Below are 12,115 nucleotides of genomic sequence, written 5' to 3' on the forward strand. Positions count from 1 at the left end.
GCGGTTAGCGCGTCAAGATTGTGTAACCAAGACACAGGTTTAGCCCTTTGGGGTTTTGAAGAGAAAAGAAAGAAAGAAAGAAAGAGAGAGAAAACAGATGTGCAAAAAATTCATGGAGGTAAGGAGATGAACATAGAGTCGGCGCTAGGCGTAGAATCTTCGGAGTCTGGCTGCGTTCCATGGGTTTGGCTCGAGTCAATTATTCGATGCATCCCGCAGACGGTACGCTCCACCGGTCAGAACCTGGTTGATAATGAAGGGACCTTCCCATTTGGGCTTGAGCTTGTTCTTTTTCTTCTCCAGCAGGCGCAGAACTAGTTCACCAACGTTATAGGTTTTGGCCCGCACTTCTCTGCTTTGGTACCTTCGAGCCTGTTGTTGATAGAATGCGGAACGGGATTTTGCCACGTCGCGCTCCTCCTCCAGGGTGTCCAAATTGTCCTGCCGATCGAGCTCGGTCTTTCTTTCTTCGTACATGCGCACTCAAGGTGAGTCATGAATTACGTCGCACGGCAGCACCGCCTCAGCGCCGTACACCATAAAAAATGGTGTGTATCCGGTAGTGCGATTCGGCGTGGTCTGCAGCCCCCAGAGTACGGAGTAGAGATCCTCTACCCAATGGGTGTCTGATTCCTTTAAGGACCGGACTAATCTGTGTTTAATACCACTCATGATAAGACCATTCGCTCGTTCGACTTGACCGTTAGTTTGCGGATGATAGACAGAAGCATAATCGAGCTTGATGCCCATGTTGCTGCACCAAATTTTCACCTCGTCGGCTATAAAGTTCGTGCCGTCATCAGTGATGATGCTGTGGGGGACGCCATAACGGTGTACAACCCCGGATATGAAGTCTATCACCGGTCCGGATTCGGCCGTTTTGACAGGTTTGGCTTCTATCCATTTGGTGAATTTGTCCACCATGACCAGTAAGTATTTTCTCTTATGGGTTCCCCCTTTGAGGGGTCCGACCATATCGAGCCCCCAGACCGCAAAGGGCCAAGTAATGGGGATTGTTTGGAGGGCGGTAGGTGGCATGTGCTTTGGTTTGCAAAAAGCTGGCAACCAACAGAATGTTGAACCAGATGCTGTGCATCTTCCCGGGCCGTCGGCCAATAAAAACATGTACGGAAGGCCTTACTTACAAGGGCCCGGGCTATTGCATGGTGGCCGCCGAGTCCGGCATGGATTTCTGCCAAAAGCTTCTGCCCTTCCTCTTTGGAGATGCACCTTTGAACGACTCCGGTTGTGCTTTTCATATAAAGCTCTCCCTCATGGACCTTGTAGGCTTTAGATCGCCTCACTATGCAGCGAGCCTCATTTTGGTCCTCGGGTAATTCCTGTCTAGTTAGGTAGGCCATGAATGGTTCTGTCCACCGGGCGATGACGGCCATTATCGTGTGGGCTGAAGGTGTTATTTCGGTGGCAGAGCCTCCGATTGTGTCAGAGTATTCGGTATCTGGGGTTGTGGCCAGGTTCGGACTATTTTTGCCGGTGTCCCCTGCCCATACCATAGATGGTTTAAACAGTCTTTCCAGGAAGATGTTTGGTGGGACAGGGTCGCGTTTAGCGCCGATACGTGCTAGGATGTCCGTTGCCTGGTGTTTTCCCGAGCCACATGGTGGAATTCCAGCCCCTCGAACTGGGCTGACATTTTGAGGACGGCGTTGCGATATGCCGCCATTTTCGGATCCTTGGCATTGAAGTCTCCATTTATTTGGGATATTGCGAGGTTTGAGTCCCCACGCACCTCTGGGCATTGGATGCCCATGGAGACTGCCATCCGGAGGCCGTGTAATAGGGCCTCGTATTCGGTTGCGTTATTCGAGTCCATATATAGTATTTGGAGCACGTATTGCACCGTGTCTCCAGTGGGGGACGTTAAGACGACGCCAGCCCCTATACCAGCCAGCATTTTAGAGCCGTCGAAGTGCATGATCCAATTGGAGTATGCGCCGTACTCTTTAGGGAGTTCGGCTTCTGTCCATTCGGCTACGAAATCGGCCAGTACTTGCGACTTAATGGCTCGTCGTGGCTTATATGTTATGTCGAACGGGAGGAGCTCGATAGCCCATTTGGCAATCCGGCATGTGGCATCACGGTTGTTTATTATGTCATTGAGTGGTACTTCGAATGCCACCATAATCGAACACTCTTGAAAGTAGTGTCGTAATTTCCAGGATGCCATAAATACCGCGTATGCTATCTTTTGGTAATGTGGGTACCGTGATTTGCATGGAGTGAGGATGGTGGATACATAATATACCAGCTTTTGAAGCGGGAATTTATGTCCGTCCATCTCTCATTCGACGACGAGCATTGCGCTTACAACTTGGTGAGTTGCCGCTATATATAATAGCATTGATTCGCCAACGGTTGGCGCGGCCAGGACTGGGTTGGCGGCCAGGATGGCTTTGATTTCTTCCGGTCCGGCCGTGGCTGCGTCCGTCCACTCGAAGTGTTCGGTGCGCCGAAGAAGGCGATAAAGGGGAAGTGCCTTTTCTCCTAATCGGGAGATAAGGCGGCTTAAAGCCTCCACGCATCCAGTCAATTTCTGGATTTGCTTGAGGTCAGTTGGGATAGCCAACTATGATAGAGCTCGGATTTTAGCCGGATTTGCTTCAATTCCTCTACTGCAGACGATGAAGCCCAGGAGCTTTCCGGCGGGAACGCCGAAAACGCATTTTTCCGGATTGAGCTTAATGTCGTATGTTCGGAGATTGGTGAATGGGAGCCTCAAGTCGTCTATTAAAGAGTTGACGTGTCTGGTTTTAATGACCACATTGTCTACATATGCCTCCACAGTCTTACCGATCTGCTTTTCCAGACATGCCTGGATCATGCGCTGATATGTTGCGCCGGTGTTTTTGAGCCCAAAGGGCATTGTGTTAAAGCAGAAGGGGCCGTATGGTGTTATAAATGCCGTTGCAGCTTGATCAGACTCCGCCATCTTAATCTGGTGGTAACTGGAGTATGCGTCAAGGAAGCACAATGATTCGTGTCCTGCGGCAGCGTCGATGATTTAATCGATGCGAGGGAGTGGGAAGGGATCCTTTGGGCAAGCCTTGTTAAGGTCTTTGAAGTCGACACATAGGCGCCAGGATTTGTCCTTCTTTGGTACCATCACCAGGTTTGCTAGCCAATCCGGATGTTTTATTTCTTTAATGAATCCGGCTTCTAGTAGCTTGGCCAACTCCTCTCCCATGGCTTGTCGCTTAGGTTCAGAGAAACGCCGAAGAGTCTGCTTGACCGGCTTGAATCCTTTTAGAATATTAAGGCTATGCTCGGCCAATCTGCATGGGATTCCTGGCATGTCTGAAGGATGCCAGGTGAATATATCCCAATTCTCGCATAGAAACTCCCGTAGTGCGGCGTCTACAGTGGGGTCTAACTGTGCCCCAATGGATGCTGTTTTTGTAGGGTCCGTTGGATGGACTTGGAATTTAACTATTTCGTCTGCTGGTTTAAAGGAGGTGGACTTGGATCTTTTGTCTAGTATCACAACGCCCCTGTCCACCGTGGAGCGTAGCACGGTTAACTCCTCCGCCACAAGGGCTTCGGATAATGCCTCGAGGGCTAGTGCGGCTGTTTTGTTCTCGGCGTCGAGTGCTATGTCCGGATCACTAGCTAGAGTGATAATTCCCTTGGGTCTGGGCATTTTGATCTTCATGTACCCGTAATGGGGTATGGCTTGAAAAATCGTGAATGCCTCCCGCCCTAGAAGGGCGTGGTATCCGCTACTGAACGGGGCCACTTGGAATGTAATTTCTTCGGACCTGTAATTCTCCGGAGTGCCGAATACCACATCAAGTGTGATTTTCCCAGCGCAACGTGCCTCCCGACTAGGGATGATTCCTCGGAAGGTCGTACTGCTTTGCTCAATACGGTTGCTGTCTATGTCCATTTTTTGGAGAGTTTCCTCATAGATGAGGTTTAATCCGATGCCGCCATCCATGAGCAACTTAGTGAGCCGAAAGCCGTCCACTATTGGACTGAGGACCAAAGCAGCTGGTGCTCGGGCTGTTTGGAATTTAGGTTCGTCACTGGCGTTGAAGGTGATAGCCGTGTCGCTCCATGGATTTATTGCTGCCACATGGCAGACTTCGGCAAGGCCGTGGAGTGCTCGCTTACGCCTATTATTTGAGGCGAAGGTCTCGAAGACCGTTAATACTGTGTTTTTATCCGTGGGAAGGTGCTCTGAGGTATTTTGGGTGAGAAGATCCTCACCGCTTTTGGCCACCTGCCGGAGTACCCAACATGCTCTAAGGCTGTGTGTTGATATGGTATCCGCTGTACTATGGATTTTGCAGGGCCCGTTGAGCCATCCCTCCAATACGGTTCCACGCCCTGTAGTGGGCTTTTGCTTCTTTGTAATTGAGTCGCGCGACTTATGAGAGTGCGCCCTTTTAGTTCGGACTGAGAGTTTTGTCAGAGCCGGGCTATCCCAAAATTGCGTTTGGGTTTTCCAGGCACTTTCCATCGCACAGTATTTCTGTACTATGTCTGCCAAGTCAGTGAAGTGTGCTACGTCGTGGCGACTTATGGCATTGAGGACTCCCTTGTCCATGCAATTGATGCAAAAGAACAAAATTGCATCTTCCTCGCAGCAGTCCTTGACCTTGTTCATTACAAGGAGGAATCTAGCCCAATAGTGATGTAGTGTCTCTTGGGGCGCTTGCCTAATGTGGGAAAGATAGTTTGTGTCTAGGTGGGTGGGTGAATTTAAGTCCAGACCTTGACCCAATCTGTGATCCCGGGGCAGGGGAGTTTCCGATCTTGGAAGTTCGGGCTCCAGGATGTTGCCCTGCGGGTTCGGTATGCGGCCTGATTCTGGATTCAGGGTTAGGGCGGCGTCCTCCCGTGAGCGAGTATCTTGTTCGGAGAGCTCGGGAATCCGGACATAGTTCGTCCTCAAGATAGAGGGAGAATCGCCGCATTGCTCCTCCACCACCGCTATCTAATGGGTGGCCGGCAGAGAGTTAATCTCCCTTTGGTCGGGTTTAAGCCTGATCCGATCGTAGTCCGTAGTGACTCCCAGAGAGGCAATGCGATCCAAGTGCTCATTCAAAGAGGAGAGCTCCATTGGATCCATCTGCTCGGCAAATTTTGAGCCGATGTGGAGGCTATTTTCGATGACCTGAGAGGTCATTGTCGGCGCAGCGGCCGAGCGGGCAGTCATGACGAAGCTGCCTAGTCAGAGAGTTTGGCCTACAGCCAGGGCTCCCCCAGAGCTGATGTTGTCCTTGACAACGAGGCGAGCCATCTTCCTTATGATGACGACATAGTGGAACTCTCAATGAAAGCACCAATGTCGGTGTCAAAATCGGCGGATCTTGGGTAGGGGGTCCCGAACTGTGCGTCTAAGGCGGACGGTAACAGGAAGCAGGGGACACGATGTTTACTCAGGTTCGGGCCCTCTTAATGGAGGTAAAAACCCACGTCCTGCTTGATTATTCTTGATGATATGAGTATTACAAGAGTTGATCTACCATGAGATCAGAGAGGGTAAACCCTATAAGCTAGCCTATGGTATGATTGTATGTTGTCCTACGGACTAAAACCCTCCAGTTTATATAGACACCGGAGGGGGCTAGGGTTACACAAGGTCGGTTACAAAGGAGGAGATATACATATCCATATTGCCTAGCTTGCCTTCCACGCCAAGTAGAGTCCCATCCGGACACGGGATGAAGTCTTCAATCTTGTATCTTCATAGTCCAACAGTCCGGCCAAAGGATATAGTCTGGCTGTCCGGAGACCCCGCAATCCAGGACTCCCTCAGCGCCCGAGGTTGATGGCCACTTTTAGCCTATGCCACTCCTCCGCCAACCGAAGACCCTCGGCCTCAAGGCGCGCGTTGACACCCTCAAGTTCTTCGCCGAGTCGGTTCATCGTGTCCATCGCCTCCCGGAAGAGCTCATGACGAACGATGCTCTGCCCGTGCTCGAACTCGAGCACACGGCCCATCTCGCCTTCCGCTACGGGGGCTGTGGGCGATGCCCGACGTGACGCGCCCCCTCTTAGCAAGGGGCTGGGGGCTGGCACGGCCCCAGGCGCGAGCTGGCCCTTGCGAGGGGCCCGAACCGAACAAGGCCCGATGCTTGAAGAAAACCCCAGGGTCGAGGCCAGCCAGTTGCCGACCGAGACCAGGGGAGGAGCCCTTGGCACGCCTGCTGCGCTCCAAGCAAGACCACTAAGAGAGGACAGTGAAGGCGCAAGCTCGGGGCGCCTTGATGACAGACCAACTCCCACGGCTGACCCCAGGCCGTGAGCAGCGCCCGAGCCTGTAGCGCTGGAGCTTGGCGGGTGCAACGGGACAAGAGGGAGCATCTTCTCGAGATATTTGACGGCCTTGGCAGAAGGGGTCCTGAGGGGACAATCGTCAGGAAAGGAAGGCGGCACACAGAAGATCACCAAGATACGGTACTTACTCGTCAACGGCGATGTACTTTCGTCACTTCAAGGGCCTAAAGATATCGCTGCCGCTCGGAGATCCTTTCCTCTTGCAGAGCTCCTCGAAGTCCATGCAAATCCGACCGAAGCGGTGAACGTGGCGGCCGGTACGGGGTGTAGCCGGAGAAGTACTCGAGGGAACAACTTCAGGGATGCCTGGCTGCGGAGAACAGTCGGGCGCCGTCTCACCGCGGCTTCCCGAGGCCTCCGGAGTTTCGGTCTCGGTCGCCGCATGCTGCATCGTCTCAGCGACCGACGTCCCAGAATCACGGGATCCTGAGGACAACGCCCCAGGAGCCCCAGGCGGCGTCCGCACATCAGCACTCATGCCGCCAGCCTCCGGCAGCGCTCGTCCCCATGCACCCACATTCGGGACGAGCTCTGCGCCAGCGACGAAGAGGGGAACCACGCTGGCAGGGTTCTCGCGGGATCCCACCAGGCCGTCCGGACACAGCCCCCACTCGTCGAAGGGAGGCATGCCCCTGTGAATCCAGCCTTGTTCCTGCAGCGGTACAGCAGACAATTCTTCCTAGGCAAGTCGTCCAGCAAAGGGACACCTGACAGGACCTTTAGCACCATTTGCCGCATCCCAAGGGGGAGCCCGGACTCCTGAAACCTCATATGGTCCTGACTGCTGAGCAAGGTCCACATCGGGCGAGATTGGCGCTGAAGCGGAGCAACCGGGTGCTTGACGAACTCCTTCACCACCATCGGTGTGGTCACGCCATGGTCCTTCGGCATCCTTAGCCTGAGCCAGACGGGGACAAGATGGGGGCTCGCGAGTCTCTTGTGGCCCCAGCCGGAGTGGGAAACGGTAGGCACTGACGGGGCATGGAGCAGAGGGCTGAGCACACCGGCATCGACAAATACCCACCGTGTACGAAACTTGCTCGTGGATGGAGGAAGCTCGAAGTCGATCCCCGCGCCTGCCATCGCGGCCACGGCCTAGAAGCTCACGCACCCCGAGCTCTACCAGGGATCAGTCAGATGCAACGAGAAGAAGTGGCGGAGAAGGGCCACAGAAGGAGCGATGCCCACCATGGCTTCACACACGAAGGCGAAGACAGCGATGAGAGTCACAGGATTGGGGGTCGAGATGAAGCATATGGATCTGTTAATGGTCAAGCACCACGTTGAAGAAGGCGGAGAAAGGGGGATCAGGCCTGCCCAAAGGGCATCAATGAAGATTGGGACCTCGGTGACCGCCTGAGCAATGTGAGTGCGAGACGCAGGCCAGGCCACCTTCTCCCCCCCCCCACTCATTGAAACTGGTGGCGAGCATGGGACGCACCTTGTCCATGGCCTCGTCGTTGAGCACCAAGGATCGGCCGACTACAGGCTCGGCGGCTGGAGGCGCACTTGGCGAAGACAGAGGCTTCTTCCCCTTGTCTGCTTGTTTCGGTGCCATGGCAATGAGCAGGCAGAGTGCAGGTCAGATTGGAGAGGAGGGGCAGAGTCTCGAGGAAGCAGAAGGACTGGGGAAGCAAGGCGTGGGTGATGGGAGAATAACTATCTGGGTTGCGAGGGCTGCATAGCCAGGCGGATTCAAAGGCAGCGTGGGGAAGCGGAGACACTCACGTCCAATCAACCACCACACGTCAACCGAGGCCGCAGGCTTTTGGGGCCCGCGGCGCTCCACTCGACCTTTGGCTTCGCCTCGAAGCCAAGCCCGAGCGCACCTTGGGCCTGGGGGCTACTGTGGCGTTCTGGGAACGAGGGTCCCCAGACTTGCCTGCCTGCGGCCCATGGCATGGCTGGGCTGGCAGGTCTATACAGCCCATCTTCATTGACAAGGCATTCAAGACCCTCGCGAGGGGCCAAGCCTCGCAAGGCGGAGGATGCAAGACCTCCTCACGAGCGGCCTCACCAGGCAGGCTCACGAGGGGCGGAGAGATCAAGGCAAGGCAAACCTTGCGAGGTCCTCATGATGTGAGCCATGACGATCGAGACCAGGCAGGCGCCATCGCGCGCAGTGTCCTTGCTTCCTCTTTGGTGCCAAAGGGGAAAGCGCAGGCGCGGAGTACCGAGGCATCAAGCAAAGGTTTCCATATTGGTGCAACGAGACCAAGACCAGAAGGACGGAAAGACGGAGGTCACCGTGGAGCCCAAGACGGCGTCATCACCAGAGCCTTTTGCAGGCGAAGACCACCTTTTGTCAGGATAGCTTGTACTAGCTGTCCCCTTTTGAATTGGTCGTTGTTGGCTCCCTTCCCGCTCAATATTTGGGGTGAGGACCAGGGCCTATATAATTAGAACTAGCCACCATGGTAGAGGGCCCGAGACCCAACTGATAGAGATAGAGAGAGAGAGAGAGAGATCTGATTCCGATCCTCACCCACACAAGTTTGCCAAGCACAAAAACACCTCACCTCAGGAGGCAGTTCTTCCCCTTGTACTGTTCATCATTAGCCCAAGAGGCAATCCACCACCACCACACTGGAGTAGGGTATTACACCACAACAGTGGCCCGAACCAGTATAAATCTTGTGTCTTTGTGTTGCGAGTTCGTCGAGTTCGTCTGTGAGATCTTAGAGAGCTAGGGCATGGATAGATAGGGAGAAAACCTTTGCGCACACCCCAGTGTTAAAACCTTAAGGGTTTGCCGGAACCCGTGATCCGACAGACGCAGGGGAGAGGACCTAGGTGTCGGGGTCGGGGTCTTATCCCCTCGTCGGCGACTTCGAGGCAGCGTGAGACGGCGAGCTGGTCCGGCGGTGACACGCGGGTGCGCGCCCTCGGTCGATTGAACAGGGGGAGGGGGAACAGGACCGGGGAGAGGTAGGTGGGTCAGCCTGCTAGGATGGGCCGAAGCCTAAGGGGAGGCCAGGGCCTTCTCTCTCTCTCTGATTTTCTTTTTTCTTTTTTTCTTTTTTGTTTCTCTTTTTCCAGCAGCTTTTGCATTTAATTTTGTCGCAAATGACTTTGCAAAATTATGGCACTGGCTAAAACAATTCCAAAGAATTATTGTGCACTGCCACAAAAATGTTGGGAATGTTTTGAATCCCTTTGGATTTATTCAAAAAGAATAGGGCATTTTAAAAGGTTGTTTTGGCTCTGTTAAAAAGCATTAGGCCCATTTAGAGTTGGTGATGATGTTGTGTTCCTTAATAGCAAATAGTTTTGGATTATTTGCTAAAAGGTGAACATTTTTCCAACAAGTTTTGATCAACTTCATTTTGCACTTTGAAGTTGAATGCAATTCAAAGAAGGAATTTGAAATGAGATATCATCCCAACATGATTATCATTGCAAATCTCAGTAGCTTAGCATCATCATGATGTATTATTCTAGCTCCATTACATAGGGGTGTTACAGCGGGGCCAGAGTAACGGTATCATGGGTCGATTTATCCAAGTTCCAAGGAAGGCGGCTTATGAAGCCTGGATCCATATTGACTATCTGTAAACCATGCTCTCGCATGACAAGCCACCGTTTGAACCTTAATCGAGCTCAGATCTTGGTCGAATACGCCATCAAGACTGATCGTTAAAAGTTCGGCGGGTCAATCAGGATGACTTGATGGAGTTGAAGCAGCTGGTGTATAGGTAGGATGACCCGTTCAGAGTTTGTTCTCTTTGGTCGAATACGCCTATGTTTGAACAAACCTGGTCAAGATGGTAGTAACGCTATGCTCTCTTTGGTCGAATACGCCTATGTTTGAGCAGGAAGCCCCCCAAGTGTCATACTTACAAGTGTGGCGTTGAGCCGATCAAGAGGGTACCGACAGCTATGTTCTCTTTGGTTTATACACCTATGTTTGAATAGGAAGCCCCCAAGTGACCTTATGAGTTTCGGCATTGCGCCGATCAAGAGGGTGCCAACAGCTACGCTCGATGAGCGGGAAGCCCCCAAGGGATCATATAGGTTTTGGCATTGCGCTGATCAAGAGGGTACTAACAGCTATGCTTAATGAGCAGGAAGCCCCCAAATGATCATCAGGGACCTATGTTTGAGATGTGTTGTGCATCCAACTCTCTTTCGTCCTTGAGGTTGTGGGTGTTGAGCCTCTTAAATGATGACAAAGACTCAGCTTTGAAGAAGTGAAACGACAGAGGCCCTGAATTATCAGGGATGCCGGCTTTATTATACTGCTTATAATATATACATCAGATAACTATGTACATCATGAGAGCCGGAAGCTCAAGTATAGTAGGGTCGAAGATGAGCGATGTTCCATGGCCGACGGGTCTCGTCCTCCGATGTGCGTGAGTACTCGTCCTTGTTGTCTTGAACGTTGATAAGGTAGTGTGACCCATTATGAAAATTCTTGCTGACCACAAAAGGCCCTTCCCAGGGTGGTGATAACTTATGCATATCTGTCTGATCTTGGATGAGCCGGAGCACTAAATCGCCTTCTTGAAAGGTTCTAGTTTTGACCCGGCGACTGTGATAACACCGTAGATCTTGCTGGTAAATCGCCGAACGAGCTGCCGCAAGATCACGCTCTTCATCCAATAGGTCAAGTGCATCTTGACGCACCTTTTCATTGTCAGCTTCAACATAACACCCAAGGTGAGTCATGACGGATGTCACTAGGGAGAACCGCTTCTGCCCCATAAACCATGAAGAAAGGTGTGTAACCCGTAGACCTGTTGGGGGTTGTGTTGATGCTCCATAACACTGAAGGTAATTCCTCTACCCAACAACTCCGCGTTCTCTGCAAAGGAACCATAAGCCGGGGCTTGATACCTCGCAGAATCTCCTGATTTGCTCGTTCTGCTTGACCATTGGACTGAGGGTGAGCTACGGAGGAGACATCAAGCCAGATGTGCTCACGTTGACAAAAATCTTCCATGGCGCCTTTAGATAAATTAGTGCCATTATCTGTGATAATGCTATGTGGAAAACCAAAACGGAAGATCACCTTCTTCATGAATTGAACCGCCGTTGCCGCATCACATTTACTAACCAGCTCTGCTTCAACCCATTTAGTAAACTTATCAACTGCCACCAAGAGGTGGGTCTTATTATCCTTGGACCTTTTAAAAGGCCCAACCATATCAAGCCCCCAAGTTGCAAACGGCCAAGTAATTTGAATCATCCTCAATTCCTGAGCCGGCACATGAGCTCGTCATGAAAATTTCTGACAGCCGTCACATCTTCTTACCAAATCCTCAGCGTCAGCGTGAGCCGTCAACCAATAGAACCCGTGATGGAAGGCCTTGGCTATAAGAGATTTAGAACCGACATGATGGCCACAATATCCTTCATGGATCTCTCGTAAAATCTCACAACCTTCTTCAGGAGAGACGCAACATTGAAACTCCCCTGTGACACTGCGATGGTGCAACTCCCCATTGACAACCGTCATCGACTTAGACCGTCGGGTTATCTGTCTGGCCAAGATTTCATCCTCTAGCAACTCACCCCAGGTCATGTAAGCCAAATACGGAACCGTCCAATCAGGGATAGCATGAAGAGCCGCCACCAATTGCGCCTCCGGATCAAGAACAGCAAGATCCTCTTCTGTGGGTAATTTAACAGACGGGTTAAGTAAGATGTCCAGAAACGTGTTAGGTGGCACCGGCTTACGCTGAGACCCTAGCCTGCTTAAAGTATCAGCTGCCTCGTTCTTCCAGCGATCAATATGCTCAACTCGGTAACCCTTGAAGTGACCTACAATGGCATCAACCTCTCGTCGATAAGCCGCCATCAGCGGATC

This window comes from Triticum dicoccoides, chromosome 1A, assembly GCF_002162155.2.
Source record: "Triticum dicoccoides isolate Atlit2015 ecotype Zavitan chromosome 1A, WEW_v2.0, whole genome shotgun sequence".
Classification (NCBI taxonomy): domain Eukaryota; kingdom Viridiplantae; phylum Streptophyta; class Magnoliopsida; order Poales; family Poaceae; genus Triticum; species Triticum dicoccoides.